Source organism: Anolis sagrei, chromosome 1 (assembly GCF_037176765.1).
Source record: "Anolis sagrei isolate rAnoSag1 chromosome 1, rAnoSag1.mat, whole genome shotgun sequence".
Classification (NCBI taxonomy): Eukaryota; Metazoa; Chordata; class Lepidosauria; order Squamata; family Dactyloidae; genus Anolis; species Anolis sagrei.
Genome location: NC_090021.1, coordinates 207,816,807 through 207,831,012, shown reverse-complemented (window position 1 = coordinate 207,831,012; position 14,206 = coordinate 207,816,807). Strand labels below are relative to the sequence as shown.

Genomic DNA, 14,206 nt, shown 5'->3' with positions numbered 1-14,206 from the left:
AACCCAAAGCAAAGCAGCATAGGCCTGGGGAAAGGTGGAACTTCTTCCCTATTCATAACATACATTGCTTTATGTGCAGATTCCCCTTCCTGATACATTTTTAAAAAAACAAATCTGTCTCCCCATTAATTATGACGTGATATTTCAGATGCATATTTATTAGGCCTGGGTAACAACGCAAAAATTTGTTTCTAAAATCGATTTGTATTTGGGGGGGTTTTGCGTTTTGATATTTAAAATAATTACAAAATTTTCCTTTGAAAAAGTTCAGTATTTACGAAATTTCATTAATTTCGTTAATTTTGTTTTTAGAATATTTTTTGAATTTTTTTGAAATATTTAGTTACAAATATTTTTTGAAATATTTAAAAATGGAAAATTAACAATGCTTGCCCTGTTGTGGAGCGAACACAGCCACAGGACAGGGACAAACTCACACACACAGGCACACAAGGGTCTTTTCTTTTTTTAGAATATTTTTTGAATTTTTTTAAGAATAAAAGAAAGATATTTTTCAGAAATATTTAAAAATGAAAAATTAACAATGCTTGCCCTGTTGTGGAGCGAACACAGCCACAGGACAGGGACAAACTCACACACACAGGCACACAAGGGTCTTTTCTTTTTTTAGAATATTTTTTGAATTTTTTTAAGAATAAAAGAAAGATATTTTTCAGAAATATTTAAAAATGAAAAATTAACAATGCTTGCCCTGTTGTGGAGCGAACACAGCCACAGGACAGGGACAAACTCACACACACAGGCACACAAGGGTCTTTTCTTTTTTTAGAATATTTTTTGAATTTTTTTAAGAATAAAAGAAAGATATTTTTCAGAAATATTTAAAAATGAAAAATTAACAATGCTTGCCCTGTTGTGGAGCGAACACAGCCACAGGACAGGGACAAACTCACACACACAGGCACACAAGGGTCTTTTCTTTTTTTAGAATATTTTTTGAATTTTTTTAAGAATAAAAGAAATATATTTTTCAGAAATATTTAAAAATGGAAAATTAACAATGCTTGCCCTGTTGTGGAGCGAACACAGCCACAGGACAGGGACAAACTCACACACACAGGCACACAAGGGTCTTTTCTTTTTTTAGAATATTTTTTGAATTTTTTTAAGAATAAAAGAAAGATATTTTTCAGAAATATTTAAAAATGCTTGCCCTGTTGTGGAGCGAACGGCAAAGCCTCCCCGCTGCTCCCAGCCCAGGGAATGAATGAATGCAAGCAATGAATGAATGCAAGCCAAGCCTCCCTCCCGAACCTCCCGTCTTCTCGCCTTCCCCAGCAATGAGCAATGCGGCCATGCGGAGCCGCTTTTAAAGGGCAGCCCGCCCAATCACAATCAGCCACGGTGCTTGGGAGCGCAGGATTGGCTCCCAGCGCACCCAGCATCCTCCATCCCTAAAATGTCATTTCCGAAACGGGCGGAAGCCCGTAAAAAAGATGGAGGATGCCATTTCGATATTTAAAAACACTTCAGGGTTTGAAAATATGTTTTGTAATCGTTTTGTAATTGCTAAAAATAACGAATATTTAACAAATTACAAAATTAACGAACGAAACCACCCAGGCCTGATATTTATGTATGTCATCATATTTACAGTCCAAACTAACACTGCCATGAATTTCACATGACTGCATACTGGCTTCTTGGGTTATCCAAGCATACCTTAATAAATGATAAAGAATTGTGTTTTCATCCTGTGAGTAGGCTACATGCTCTTTTGCCACCATCACATGTTTCAGTCTTGCTTTCCTGAAGCCTTGCGATCATAACATACCAGGACCTTGTCCCTCCCCGCTTTTCTTTTTTTAGTATTTCAGTCATAAGAGCCAGGATAGGATTTATCTGTTTGTGCTGCCCTGGAGGCTAATACTGATTTTCCTGTCAACTATCTCCTTTGCAAACACTCATCCCTCCCCCCTCCTGTCTTCAGATGAGCCAAGGAGCTTCAAAACCCTGCCTCAATTGGAGCCCAAATGAGAAAGGTGTCCAACTGTCATAAACATGCTCTTCAAGCAACTTGGAGCACACTACCATCCAACACACAGGGGAAAGAAAGAAACCCAGCTCCACAGCAAGGGTACAGTGAGGATAACTGACACAAATATGTATATGTGTCCATCTATTGAAGGGGGAGGCATGCAGTCAGAAGAAAAACAGCTGTCTGTCCCTGAGCTTCACTGGGAATTAATCTAGCTCAAAGCAGGATTAACTCCTATTTTAAAAAACCCTATAATAACACCCCTATTCACCCCCCCCCCCCAACACACACACAAATAATGTGTATTGCATGGCCACATATGGTGACAATTTAGCTTACAAAAATTAGACACAGGTAGCTGTGTGCCATTCTAGAAAAGGTCATTGAATCACAGATTTTGATACTTGTCTGAAATGCTTGTCTTTCTTATGTTATTCTGGATCTGTCTCCAGAAACAATATTTCACAAGTGTCCCCATCAGTATAGAATATCTGTATAATCTATACTGATGGGAACACTTGTGAAATACTGAAATTTTGCTATAATATCACTGACCAGGCCTTTGACTTTTGGGAAGGAACATGGTGAAAGATAGAACATTATGTAGCCTAATATCAGAGTTTGGAACAGTAACCCATTGGGACTAAAGCTCCCATAATCTCCCAGCCAGCACAACAACTATTGTATTAGTTCACAACTCCCAATTAAAGATTTTTTTTAAAAAAATAGTATAAACTTGTCAGAAAGAATAATAAACTAGCATGAATTTTGCAAATGTTCCTTACTGGGGTTGGACATCCCAAAATGTTAGAGAGAATTATTCTGCATAGAAAAACATTGTGGCTTTGCACAAAATTCTGTTTCTTCCATATGAAACCTATCAAAATCACTGTTCTGTAGGCATTGTCCATAAATAGAACATCACTCTAAAACAGTACATGTTGCACACATGTTAAGAGGTTTTCTGTATATATGAAGAAGTTGTTGTTCCTAAGCAGAATGGCTAGATTTTTGCAGGTCTTTTCACTCTGCTTTTGGAAGCAGGTTTACTATACAGATATTAAGCAGATGAAGTTTTTCCTTGTCCTTTCCTTCATGCTAGGAAAAGCTTCTGTGTATCAGGATGACTTAACTTCAGTTCACAACCAAACACACATATTAATGCACAGTATGTTCAGATCTCAAACATCTTCCTGTTTGACTCATGAACTGTGTGACAATGGATAGAGTATCAATTGAAAACTCTCAATGAATAGCCTCACATTTTAAGGCTTCCTCAGTGGCAGAGATGCTAGAAAAAGAATCTTCTTCCTTTACTATCATTTTGCAAACACAGCTATTCCAGGTATTTGCTCCAAACAAGGCTACTTTTAACATATGCACACACTACTAGGACCCAGATGTGGACCAATGTTTAGGCTCAATTGAATGAATCACATCCTTTCCAGAAGCAGCTCTGGGTCCAAGAACACCCCAAGTTATAAACCTGATGTCTAAGAATAAGCTGTGATCTCAGTCCTAGGTTGGGTTTTTTTTAGTGATGGCAACACTTCTGTCTCATCTGGATTAAGTCTCAGTTTGTTCACCCGCATCTGGTGCTTTGCTGCAATCAAACAATGATTAAGTATTACTATAGCCTGCTTGACATTAGTTGTAAAGAAAAGATAGAGCTGGGTCTCATTAGCATCGTGGTGACACCCAACACCAAAGCTCTGGATGATCTTCCCAAGTGACTTCAAGTAGATCTAAAGTAAAGGTAAAGGTTTTCCCTTACATTAAGTCCAGTCGTGTCTGATTCTGGGGGTTGGTGCTCATCTCCATTTCTAAGCCAAAGACCCGGTGTTGTTCGTAGACACGTCCAAAGTTATGTGGCCGGCATGACTGCATGGAGCGCCATTACCTTCCTGCCAGATCTACTCACATTTGTATGTTTTCAAACTGCTGGTTTAGCAGAAGCTGGGGCTAACAGTAGGAGCTCACCTCACTCCCCCGATTTGAACCTGCAACCTTTTGGTCAGTAAGTAGATATAAACATCCTTATTTCCCATGAAACTTCTCATGCGAATGGCTCAAAGACTGAATAAAAGTCCCTCAACACCAGCCTCTGAGAATATTCACCAACAAAGACCAGAACCACTGCATGGAAATGTCCCCAATTCCCATATTAGGCAGGTGATCCAGAATACCATGATAGATAATATCAAATGCTGCTGAAAGATCTAAGAGGACCAACAGAGATACACTCCAACTGTCCCTCTCCCGCTGGAGGCCATCCACCAAGGTGACTAAAGAAATAAAAGGAAAAGGAAAATAATAAAACATGCAGTGAAAAAAACATGAAGCCATAAAATAGAATCCAAAATGCACATTGTTGTGATACTTTATCATAATTCCTAAATAGGTTTTTTATCAACTGAAAAATCACTCACAGATAATGACAACCGTAATAATTATGACACATGGATACCCAAGTTGATGATAAAACAAAACCTAAGACACATTGTACTGATAGTTTAATTAGGCCATTGCGTCTTTTGCATGGCCTACTAAAAATATCACTACAAAGTGCATTTCAGATTCTGCTTTACAGTTGACAAGTCTACCCATTTTTAAAACTTGATTTTACCTTATTTTGAAGAAAAAATGTAGCCATTTAAAAGGGACATTCTAACCTAGAAGAGGCAGTCCAACTGGCACCTCATTTTCTGAGGGTTGTTTTCAACATGAGGTGAAGCATTTCAAATTTGACTCCTGGTGATGCATTTTTCCTATTACCAACATAAATAATTATGGTGAAATGTCTAGAGTAGAGGAAGTCTGGATAATTCATGTCAGTTTATTAGAAGATGTTCTGAAGAGACATCAAAGGGTTAAATGGTGACGGGTAAACACATTTTAGTGAAAACAGGCACTCTGTGATCCTAGGTTTTTTTATAACAGCAAAACTTCAATTGTTGTTACCCTTGAAAGGTGATACTTATACATTTTACTTACATATTTCATTTTTTTTAAAAAACTTCATCTGATTTCACACATTTTGGCTATGTTGCCTAAATTGAGGGATTCAATAAGACATCCAATCTCCCTGTGGCATTTTGTTTTGACACATTTCAAATGAAAGTGCAGCTCATTATGTTATACCAGATTCAAAAATGTTGTCACCTGTTTTATGTATTCAAATATATTTCGTTCTTGTTGCTGTAGGTATCTGCATTAGAAGTAGTAGGAAAAGGCACAATATTCTCTGACACATGGCCAAAATTAGCTTAATTACCCCATTAGTGCCTGGCTTGTCTGTATAGTAAATATATAGTCTGTCACATGCCATATGACAAATATTTATTGAGGAGACAATTTGTCCATAGATGATAATCAAGCCCATCTGCCTTAAGAAATAAGGCATAAAGACCCAATCTATAGATATAAAAATGCTCTGTGCATAATGAGTACCTTAAAAACAAAAAACAAAACTAACGGGGCCAAATGACCCCAAATTTGGCAACAAAACTCCTCACAATCCAAGGAGTGACCATCACTTAAAAAAACCCTACAAAATCACCTTTAAATTCAAAAAAGGAAGAAGACAACACACCTCCCCTGTCCCCCCCTCGCACTGAGGACACAGAATAAGGGTTCTGAAGCAGCAGCAGTGGCAATGGTTGCTGTTCCCTGCATGTCTGCTGGCCCCTAACTAACACTAAGGTAAGGGATCAAAGGGCAGAGGCTGAGGGGAAGGAGGAGGGGGACGAGAGATAGAGAGGGGGGAAAGGAAAAAAGAGGGAGGTGGGCCACACTCTGACTCTCTGTCCCCACACACACACTTCCACAGCACAAGGAGGGAAGGGAAGGAGGAAGGTGCCATGATGGGGGTAATGGGGGCACAGGAAACTGATGTTGCTTGGAAAGGATCCCCAAAGGCCATCCAGCCCAACCTCATTTGGCAGTAAAGGAAGACACCATCAAAGCCCTCACAACAGATGGCCAACCAGTTGGAAGGGAGCCCTAAAGGCCATCTGGTCCAACCCCCTCCTTCCCTCTGTCCTTCCTTCCCTTCCTCCCTTTCTCTACTTCCCTTCCTTCTCCTTCCTTGACTTCTTTCCCTCCCTCCCTCCCTTCCCTCCTTCTCTCCTTCCTTTCCTTTTCTCCCTCCCTTTTCCCTCCTTCCCTTTCTTTCCTTCCCTCCCTTCCCTTTCCTCTCTTCCTCCCTTTCTTTCCTTCCTTTTCCTCCTCCCCTCATCAGCTTCATCCTCCTTTATTAAATCTACAGTGGATGCACCCAAAGTCACCCCTTCCACACTGCCATGTAAAATCCAGATTATCTACTTAGGACTGGATTATATGGCAGTGTAGACACACGCACACATGCACAAACACACACACACACACACACACGGATGGGTGTTGGATCACTGGTTGGTGCGTTACAATACCTTATATATTACTATTATATATATTGCTATATAATACATACATATTATATTATATATATTATTGTTATATATACTACTATATAATATAATGTTAAAATACAGGGTTAGTCAAAATGCATAGGCCAAACATACATATAATTGTATGTATGTTTGGCCTATGCATTTTGACTAACCCTGTAGAATTAGAAGGAACTCTACCATGGTATTGGGGGAGAACAATACAATATGAATGGGTTCCTTAGTCGACAGGTTAAACACCAATAATCCACTTATAAAGATAACATAATGAATAAGTCCAACAAATAGGTAAATTGTGAAACTTAGACTGTTCAATTCACAGTAGTCACAAAATTAAGCAATATGAAATAAGTTCTGTACAGTCTTTTAGTGATGTCGTTGTATGTTCATGAATCAGCCTCCCACGACCGGTTTCGGCCTTTGCTTTAGGCCTTCTTCGGGTGGTCTGTAATTTTACATACATAAATACATTTTACAATTGTATAGGTTGAACATAATGTAATAGAATGCATTTAGAAATACTTACAAAGTTCAGTCTTTTACATATGTTCTCATAAGAGATACTTAAGTTTTTTTTGCAATGGGATCTAGGTAAAAGGAACAAATTGTGGCTATTAACATTTAAACGTTACATATATCAAAATAAATGTTTTACCAATATATTTCACCAAATAGGTGTATACTCACAAGATACTCTGCTTCTAAGTTTGATTCTAATTACGAGTATGAACAGGATCTGGGGGTTTCCTCTATTTAAAGAGGAAAATGCACATCAGATGTAGAGGAGACAGAGAAGTTGATTTAAGGCTCATTTAAAGTTATAGGTGTGGAAAAAGTCACCACTAGATGGCATTGTGAGTAATGTACTCCCCAGGGATGTGTAGTATACAAGGGATAGTACAAAAAAATCTCAAGGTTATATATAGCAACTGTATGAATTGTATTCATTAAGACCGTGTGGGTGTTCCGTCCATAATCTGAAGATCCAATATGTTTCCCTTTGTAGGAGTTTAATGTTAAAGTCCATGTGTTTGGATTGTGTGACTACTTCTAATATGTGGTATTTAAAAGATTCAGGGTTGTGCCATAGATCATCAAAATGTTTATACAGTATGGAGTCTCTGGAATTAGTTCTAATTTTGCTCCGGTGTTCTATAATCCTAGATTTCACTTCTCGACGAGTTTGACCAACGTACATCAGATTGCATTCACAAATAATCATGTAGATAACTCCTTTGGTAGTGCATGTAGCAAAGTGGGAGAATTTAATTTTCAATGGTGGGTGTTGGTGTGTAAAATTTTTTGTCTCCACCAATTGGTTACACACTGAGCAATGGCGGCACCGATAATTGCCAATCAGATTTGATTTCATGGTCCGAACATTATGTGTTAAATCTGAATGTACCAAAAAATCCCCGATGCTCTTGGTTCTTTTATATGCTATTAGTGGGGGTCTTTCACAGCCCGGGATGTCCCTTATTAGGTTCCAGTATTTTTTAATTGTTCTGATGGCTAAACTGGACATATTAGTGAGAGTAAGTGGCCATATTAATCTTTCTACTCTAGGTCTAGTCTTGTTCTCTAGAAGTTTAGACCTGGGAATATTGGCTACTTTTAGATAAGATGATTGTATTATATGTTCAGGATATCCCCGGTTTCTAAACTGTCGTTTCGTTACCTCAATCTCCTGAGTGAAATCCTGTTGGGTCGAGGAGTTACGTTTAATCCTGAGCATCTGTGAAAACGGTAGATTATTTTTTAATGTCCAATGATGGTAACTATTGTAGTGTAGCAGAGAGTTTCTATCCGTGGTTTTACGGTGGTTTCTCACCCTCAATCGGTCGTTTTCTTTTATAATCATGACATCCAGGAAAACCAAGGATGTGGCACTGATGTTCCCTGTAAATTTGATATTGTGGTGTACTGTATTGATCCAGGATAATAATGTTTCTGCCTCATGATGTGAGTTTATAATGATGAAGATATCATCAATAAATCTGCAATATTTGATTATGCTATCCGCTACAGGGTTATATGCACGATTCAGAATTATATTGTTTTCCAAATTATCCATAAATAAATTTGCTATTGAAGGTGCAACAGGGCTGCCCATGGCCACTCCTTGTATTTGAAAATAATATTTTTGGTCAAATTTAAAGAAATTTTTTTCGAGAATGATATCAAGGAGGTCCAACAAAAAGAAAGTGGGAGGGTGACAGTTTGATCTCCTGTTCAGAGTAGACTCACATACTGTGCGTGCCTCTTCTATTGGAATGCTAGTGTATAATGAAGTTACATCTATAGACATCAGAACAGCATCTGTTGGAATCACCAAGGGTTCAATGATATTGATAAAGTGTTTAGTGTCCCTAACATAAGATGAAGTCTGTTATATATAACCTTGAGATTTTTTTTGTACTATCCCTTGTATACTACACATCCCTGGGGAGTACATTACTCACAATGCCATCTAGTGGTGACTTTTTCCACACCTATAACTTTAAATGAGCCTTAAATCAACTTCTCTGTCTCCTCTACATCTGATGTGCATTTTCCTCTTTAAATAGAGGAAACCCCCAGATCCTGTTCATACTCGCAATTAGAATCAAACTTAGAAGCAGAGTATCTTGTGAGTATACACCTATTTGGTGAAATATATTGGTAAAACATTTATTTTGATATATGTAACGTTTAAATGTTAATAGCCACAATTTGTTCCTTTTACCTAGATCCCATTGCAAAAAAACTTAAGTATCTCTTATGAGAACATATGTAAAAGACTGAACTTTGTAAGTATTTCTAAATGCATTCTATTACATTATGTTCAACCTATACAATTATAAAATGTATTTATGTATGTAAAATTACAGACCACCCGAAGAAGGCCTAAAGCAAAGGCCGAAACCGGTCGTGGGAGGCTGATTCATGAACATACAACGACATCACTAAAAGACTGTACAGAACTTATTTCATATTGCTTAATTTTGTGACTACTGTGAATTGAACAGTCTAAGTTTCACAATTTACCTATTTGTTGGACTTATTCATTATGTTATCTTTATAAGTGGATTATTGGTGTTTAACCCATTGGGGGAGAACAGACAGGAAGGAAGGAGAGAAGAAAGGAGGGAGGGAAAAAGGGAAGGAATGAAGGAGGGAAAGGGGGAAAGAAGGAAAGAGAGAAGGAGGGAGGGAAAGAAGGAAGGAGTGAAGGAAAGAGGGAAGGAAGGAGAGAAGGAAGGAAAGAAAGAGGTACCGAAGGAAGGAAGAAGATAAAGTGGAAAGGAAAGTAAAAGGGAGGGAAATGCAGGAAAGAGGTAAAGAAAGAAGGAAGGAAGGAGAAAAGGAAATAAAAAGTGAAAGAAGGAAGGAAACAGGGAGGGAAGAAAGGAGACAAAGGAAGAAGTAGAGAAAGGGGGAGGGAAGGAAGGAAAAAGAGAAGGAAGGATGAAACCAAAGAGCAAAAGAAGGAATGAAAGAAAGAGGTAGAAAAGGGAGAAAGGGGAAGGCGGGAAGGAATAGGTAGGTAGGTACCTCTCTTTCATAATAGTCCAGATATCTACCTCTACTTAGAAAATTCTTACTATAGACCACAGCAACACATGGCAGGGCACAGCTAGTAATAATATAAGAATCAGGCTGCTATAGAATCTAATAGTAAGAAATGCTGGAATTGTATCAATATTCATCTTACTTCTAGTACCAATAAATAGTGCCCTGAATCCTGTTATTAGTTCTGATTAGAGCAACTATTCCATGAATGGTAATTATCTAAATGCTGACGTAGATAATGGAATTGATTGAATAGATCTACTTTAAGGAGGACTACACAACATAGAGTTTTCATTATCCATTTCTGCTGTGATATTATAGTCACAACAGGCTCTCTCCCATGATTTGTGTAATGCTCTCTTGATTTATTTGAGCACCCCCCCCCCCCCCAGAGTTAGGCACAACTAGATTTAATGTCAGGAGAAACCTTTAAAAAAAACCCCACAAGAACTGAGTGATTCCGGCCATGAAAGCCTTCGACAATACATTGAACATCTCTACGGGGAGAAACTGTTCCAAGACACACGGAAATTGGAGAAACTAAGGACCAGGAAAGCACATCTACTGTGCTTCCTGACTTTCCTTCTACGCTGCAGAGACACAGATACCATCCCACAATTCCTCGCAGCCAAAAGGACTTTCAAAACACCACAGGCTCACCAGATCTATGACCGCCTGGAACGCAACCTCTTAAGAGAGAGAATCCACACCATCCGCAAAGAACTCGCAAACACAGACAAGGAACTGCTGCATTTCCATATCAATATCAGCCAGAAGATGAATTCCCAGGACTGGGACAAAATAGACAATCTCACTTACAGGAAAATGGAGAAAAACATGGTTGTCCACACCAACAGACAAAAACAAAAATTCCACAAACGACAAAAGCAACAGCCGAAACCAGAACTGGATACATCACGGACCATCATCAACCTGACAGACAGACAACTCTCTGAAGACCAAGTATCCATACTAGCGAAAGGAGGAAACTTTGCTGTAACCGCCACCAGGATCCCAGTAGAAAACATCATTGCCAATGTCGAATCAGCAATTTACCGCCTCCCAGAGGAGGAAGCAGAAGAAGTACGAGCGGAAGCAGCAAGGATCCTGAAAAAGGCAAAACTCCCCTCCAGTAACATTACTAGGAAGGAAAGAGAAGCCTAGGAAGGAAATTCAGATCCTGATATCCTCATTCTGCCAGCAGACAAGGGGAATGCCACAGTCATCATGCATACAGAGCAATACAAGGAGAAGATCAAAAAACTCCTGGACCCTACTATATACAGAAAACTTAAGCAAGACCCAACTTCCAAAATAACCAGAAAAACCAACACTATAATTAAAAACTCCTCAGTCAACTTCGACGTACGACAGCAGCTATGTAAATCGGAAGCCCTTCCACCCAGGCTTTATGGACTCCCCAAAATCCATAAGGACTCCACCCCACTCAGACCAATGGTGAGTGCCATTGGGTCCCCCACATATGACTTAGCCAAATTTCTTGCTGCACAGTTACAAAGCCACATTGGGCTCACAACACACTACATCAAGGACTCAGCCCACTTCATTGAAAAAATCAGCAATCTCAAGCTAAATACAAATGACAAACTGATCAGCTTCGATGTGGTGTCTCTATTTACTATGGTCCCAGTTGCAGACACCATGGCACTCATCAACCAGAGGTTCCCAGAAGACATCACGGCGCTGTTTCACCATTGCCTCACCACCAGCTATTTTCAGTGGGACAATGAATTCTACGAACAGAAAGATGGAGTAGCTATGGGGAGCCCTCTCAGCCCAGTCATAGCTAACTTCTACATGGAACAATTTGAAAAACAAGCTGTTGAAACAGCAACCAAAAAGCCCACTATATGGTTCAGATATGTGGATGACACTTTCACCATTTGGAGCCATGGAGAAGAAGAACTCAACAGGTTCCTGGAACATCTTAACAGCATCCACCCTAACATCCAGTTCACTATGGAAAAAGAAAAGGAAGGAAGATTGCCTTTTCTAGATGTCCTAGTCATCCGTAAACCAGATCAACAATTGGGTCACACCGTTTACAGAAAACCTACACACACAGATAGATATCTACATAAAAACTCCAACCATCACCCAAGTCAAAAAAGAAGCACCATTAAAGCCTTGGCAGACCGTGCAAAAAGAATCTGTGAACCCCACCTCCTCCAAGATTAACTGAACCACCTCAACTGGGCTCTACAGGCCAATGGATATTCCACCTCAGACATCAGAGGAGCTGAAAGACCAAGAACAAGCCACAAGAGTAAAGATGAAGATCCACCCAGAGGAAAAGTGTTCCTACCATACATCAAGGGAACCACTGATCGCATAGGAAAGCTGATGAGGAAACACAACATACAAACAATCTACAAACCCACCAAGAAAATCCAACAAATGCTACGTTCAGCAAAGGACAAGAGGGATCCTCTCACCTCTGCAGGAGTCTACCGTATACCATGCAGCTGTGGACAAGTCTACATAGGGACCACCAAACGCAGCGCCCAAACAAGAATCCAGGAACATGAAAGGCACTGCAGACTACTCCAACCAGAGAAGTCAGCCATAGCAGAGCACCTGATGAACCAACCTGGACACAGCATTTTATTTGAGAACACAAAAATGCTGGACCACTCTCACAACCACCATGTCAGACTACACAGAGAAGCCATTGAAATCCACAAACATGTGGACAATTTCAACAGAAAGGAAGAAACCATGAAAATGAACAAAATCTGGCTACCAGTATTAAAAAATTCTAAAATTAAAACAGCAGAGAGAAAAACAGGCAGGGACATCTAAGCACCTTTCATTAAGAGTTTGCTCCAGGCACAGTCAGCCCATTGTATGCTAATCAAGGTGGTCAGTTGAAAAGATTCACACCTAGCCCAACTTACAAAAGCCTTTTGTCTCACCCTGGTCAGTCCACAGATATATAAACCCCTTTTTTCCCAGCTCCAGCAGACCTCTGAGGAAGCCTGCCATAGATGCAGGTGAAACGTCAGGAGAAATGCCTCTAGAACATGGCCATATAGCCCGAAAAAACCCACAAGAACTGAGAAACCTTTACCTTTATCTATCTTCATTAATATTCTTTTTGTGGTTTTGTTCAAATCATGACTGCGGTAGACAACAGGATTGATTATATTGTCTCCCACCAAACTATGGAGCACTTTAGACAACTGGCTCCAAATGTAGAGTCCCATCTGGATCAGATGCCATCAGACCTGTGGTAGCTTGGAAGGTGAAGTTGTTGAAATATTAGATTTGTTTAGCTCCTAGCACTTAGAAGTTACAAGAAGGCCAGACTGGAATTTGAAAAAATTATGTTAGAGCCATTTTCCAGAGGAAGGCATAATGTCGTTGTTGTTTTTTTTGGGGGGGGGGGGAGTTGCAACAGGGAGTAGTGGTCTTACTGGTAATGGAAAGGGACTAAGCAGGCCCATGGCAGATTGCAGGGTAGAGAAAATTAGAATTATGTTGAACCTCTTAGTGATTTTTTAGCTCCTGGGACCCAGGATTGCAAAGTAGACTACTCTTGGTGTTAATTTGTCCTCAGTTAAGTCCTGCAACTTTGGGGAGGGGGGTGTGAACTCCCCAGGTTTATCTTCCAGTAAATAGCCTTCCAGTAGATGGCTAGATGTGGAGCAATCCAGTTATTTGGTTGCCCTCAAGGCTCAAGTGGTTTGCCTGGAGAAAGGTGTGGGGTACATTAAATAGTGGCATCCTCATCAGATGATCTCACACTACATTTCAGCACCCTCTTGTTCCTTTCCAAATTCAACAAGGTTTTAATAGGTTCTTCATTAAGTAATAATGGTCATATTTGACACAGTTCTCTGTGTCTGGTCTCAGCAAATGATAAAACCGATTTTGATGAGCAGAAGCATTACTTATATTTGTTCTGTAGGCTACCTGGAGAAAATTATTGATATAAGGACTATCATCATCTTGAGCAAGCAAAGAATAAAAGGAAATAAAGGCATTTGTCAAGTAAAACTAGAATTCAAAACCATAACCTTTTTTGTTACATGACAATGAATGGAACCTAGTACAATGTATTCCTATATAAAAATGAATTTTTATATACATGAATTATGCAGTGATTCTAAACTTTGGTGTGAGGATGAAGTGTATATTAATGATGAAATAGTGAGCAAGAAAAAGGGAGGAAGAATTGTTGATG

The 14,206-nt window shown here is 39.3% G+C and overlaps 2 long non-coding RNA genes across 2 annotated transcripts; one reads left to right on the top strand and one right to left on the bottom strand.

Annotated features, from left to right (window-relative positions):
* Window positions 1–6,736: 6,736 nt before the first annotated feature.
* LOC137095944 (uncharacterized) lies at window positions 6,737–7,282 on the bottom strand. Its single transcript, XR_010909092.1, has 2 exons — window positions 6,974–7,282; window positions 6,737–6,892 (listed from the first exon to the last, which is right to left on the bottom strand). It is a non-coding gene; the product is annotated as an uncharacterized lncRNA (long non-coding RNA).
* A 1,642-nt stretch (window positions 7,283–8,924) lies between these two features.
* Window positions 8,925–9,473, top strand: LOC137095943 (uncharacterized). Its single transcript, XR_010909091.1, has 2 exons — window positions 8,925–9,236; window positions 9,318–9,473. It is a non-coding gene; the product is annotated as an uncharacterized lncRNA (long non-coding RNA).
* Window positions 9,474–14,206: the final 4,733 nt, after the last annotated feature.